At 38.7% G+C, this 3,709-nt stretch overlaps 1 long non-coding RNA gene across 1 annotated transcript; it reads right to left on the minus strand.

The window, feature by feature from the left end:
- Nucleotides 1-317: 317 nt before the first annotated feature.
- Nucleotides 318-718, minus strand: LOC103651384 (uncharacterized). Its single transcript, XR_564707.2, has 3 exons — nt 637-718; nt 496-561; nt 318-413 (listed from the first exon to the last, which is right to left on the minus strand). It is a non-coding gene; the product is annotated as an uncharacterized lncRNA (long non-coding RNA).
- Nucleotides 719-3,709: the final 2,991 nt, after the last annotated feature.

A 3,709-nucleotide genomic window follows, 5' to 3' on the forward strand; every position in this document is an offset into this window, starting at 1 on the left:
GAACGGGATAAGAAAAGAAAAGCATAACACTGTGGTATTCAAGTTGATCATTGGATCACTTGAGAGGAGTTGAGTGCAACTCTCGTCCGTTGGGACGCCACAACGTGGAGTAGGCAAGTTTTGTACTTGGCCGAACCACGGGATAAATCACTGTGTCTTCTCTGTGTTGAATTCTTTGTGATTATCGTATTGTGCAAGACCTTCTCTCTAGCCACTTGGCGATTATTGCGCTAACACTTAACAAGTTTTTGTGGCTATAAGTTTAAGTTTCACAGGATCACCTATTCACCCCCCCCCCCTCTAGGTGCTCTCACCAGCCGAATGTCAGTGTTATGTTCCAATGTTAATATCTGCATATTACATTGATCATCCTTAGTATTGCATTCATTTGTATTAGAGCCCATTAAAATTTCCTGTGAAATAAAACAAAGTCCAGTGAAGACACAAATCTTATAGAGCAGCATATGTAATACATTATAAAGATTTGATCCATACCTCGTTCCCATCATCTAATTTGCGTAAGTTGTCTATAGCCATTTCTTCTGTTTCATACGCTTCGACCTATATCATCATTACAAGCATGGATCATTATCGACAAGTAATTATGCAAAATTCGTAACATCACGAGGTGCGTACCTGGATGTCATCGCAAACACTTGTGCCACAACTCTCACCAGTACCTATATCAGGCTCCACACGCATCAATAACCCTAATAATGCGTCCATCATCTCTAGGGCTTTATCATTCCCAGCTTTAGACAGACTCGCATGGTGTACTACTTTCATTGCTTTTTTAAGCAACATCTTCTGTCTATATGATCTAGTTTCTCCATCTTTTCCTTTCAAATTCCTATCGTCTCTTGAAAAAGCCACATCTTGATGCGCGGAGTATGTGTATCGTTGCAAAATATACTCACTCGGGATCCTTTCAATTTGTAGATGTATGAAAGCGCGTACAAGATGAACACAAAATAGACCTATAATTGATTAAACATACATTATGTCATATATTAATCGCAAACAGCTATGTATTCGTAATAATTTATAATTTTATATAGAAAAAATCGTTTAGTATAACATACCTGTATGCTCCCAATGCTTGCACTCACATGAATACTTTCCGGCATCCACATCAGCCCTTATCTTGAATTGGTGTTGACCCCAAACAATTTTATTTGATCTTGTAGTATGTTTCACCACCCAATCATGTTCCTCACCCTCTGTATCACGGTCTATTCGGTATGCAGTTGCATATTTTACTGTCTCCTGAAACCTTGTCATCACAGCTCTAGTGTATGCCCTTGCAACTCTTATTTCAAACATATACAATGTAGTTGTATCCTTTTGACCCTGCAAATTACACAATATAGTATTAATATTGTTTTGTTTTTAATAGCATAAAACATATGTTTATTATTTTTTTTCACTTACCATGCATCCTAGTGCCTCTTTGGCCTCTTTCATCTTCCTACTATGCAGGAGCTTCATCATTTGCTTTCAAATTGATGAAGCGGTGTGTTTGCATCCACGTGGGCACTCTTCACCAACTTGTTCATGCTCTCGCTTCGTTGTGTAGAGACCATAAGACCACAATAGTCTCCTTTGAAAAATGCAGGTACCCAATCTTTGCGTATTTCATATAATCTGGCAAGGGTGTTGTTCTCGTGTAGCTGGAAATCATCAAGCATCATTTGCCAGGCAGCCTCGAACTCCATTTCATTCAATGGATGATGTATTATAGATTGGAACCTTGTTTTGAAATCCATGTCCTCAAATCTTGCATATAATTCATTCAAGTGGGGCATATACCTGTTTTGCACATGCCACAAACACAATCGATGTATTGTGTTTGGGAATACTCTGCCAAGTGCGATTGGCATTGCAGGGTCTTGATCTGAAATAGATAAATTTACATAACATCATGCAAGCCAATATAATATCATATAGTACGTGCCATAATAATTACGAGCCATTTTATTACAACATACCTGTCAACATCACTCGTGGTCCGTCACATCCTATGCATGTTTTGAACGTATTGAAGACCCACTCGAATGTATCAACTGTCTCGTCTCCTAGTAAAGCAAACCCAAATATTGTGCATTGTAGGTGGTGGTTCGAGCCAACAAACATGCCTAATGGCTTATCGTACATATTAGTCTTATGTGTAGTATCAAATGTAACTACATCACCAAAATCAATGTACTCGGCTTGCTGGCTAGCATGGGACCAAAATATGCTTAAAATTTTCCCTTCTTTGTCCAGTTGAAAGTCTGAAAAAAATTGTGGATTATCTTTCTTGCATAATGAAAAAAAGATAATAGCTTTGACACATCATTTGCATTTCTTTCCCTTTGCCATGCTTTTTTCCTGTCAAAAAATGTAATGATTATGCACTATATCTAACTCAACACATTACGATTGTTTATGTAATATAAAATACAATTATTGTCAATGCATAATACACTTACAGGTTACTCATGTCCTGCACGGTTATTGGAACGTTTTCTGGGCCACCATGCATTTCTGTAACAAAATCCATAATGCAATATTGTGGAATCCTGCTTTCTTGCATCGCAATAAGGAACTCCATATATTCACGATCATGTGTTTTGTTGCATTGCAATTGCCCTTTTTCTGTATCTTTCTTCAAAAATTCATGATTATGCTCATAGTTTACCAGATCAATCCGAACGGAAATAACATTCTCTTCAGCATCATTGTAGATTTTTTTAAGTTTCATCCCAGCCTTGCACTGTGTTCGTTTCGAACATGTGTTACGTATCCTTGGATTTCCAGCTACCCTTTCAGCATTCTTTCCTTCCATTGAACAGTTCAACCATTTACAATTCTTCCGCTCCCTATATTTCTTCAACGGAAATCCTACCTCGTATGCATATTGACTATAAAAATTATACGCCTCGTCCACGTTACTAAATGTCATACCGACTTTAGGTATCAATCTTATATCAATATTGTCCGGCTGCGCACAGAAATTTAACATTTACGATTCAATAGCGACTAAATTTAACGTAATATGGGAGAACTTACGTGGCTTTGAAGAATATGAGGTGTGTCTTGTTCATGCGGCCCAATATGTCTCATAGGGATGTGCTTCTCTGCGCCGACCACTTCTGCTGTTTTTGTGTGCTCTTCGATATGTCCAGGTGCCCTCAATGCCGCCGGAGGAGTAACAGAGACACCCTCTGTGTATGAGGCGATTGCAGACGCTACAGGATGCATGTCCATTGAAACAGACGTACCTGCTGACTTATGCACAGATGTTACAGGCAGAATGTCATCGCCAGCGCCGGTGGTGGACATCTTCTCGCCGCCCATCGCCGGTCGGACCTCTCACTTCCGCCACCGCTAACCGCCGCCAATATTTCAGATGGACGAGCGAACGTGGACGCGGCTGTAAAGCTATATATATATATATATATATATATATATATATATATATATATATATATATATATATATATATATATATATATATATATATATATATATATATATATATATATATATATATATATATATATATATATATGGATACGGACGGTGAGATAGTTTGAGTGTTGCCACCTCTCTGTTCGTGTGGGCTCGTCAGCTCGATGTTGGCCGGGGACAGACGGACAGTGAGGCAAAACGTAGGATCTGACGACGGGACTTCACATAAAGCAGGTCTAGCTAGTGCCTACAATAC

The sequence above is a fragment of the Zea mays genome, chromosome 3 (assembly GCF_902167145.1).
Source record: "Zea mays cultivar B73 chromosome 3, Zm-B73-REFERENCE-NAM-5.0, whole genome shotgun sequence".
In the NCBI taxonomy this organism is placed as follows: domain Eukaryota; kingdom Viridiplantae; phylum Streptophyta; class Magnoliopsida; order Poales; family Poaceae; genus Zea; species Zea mays.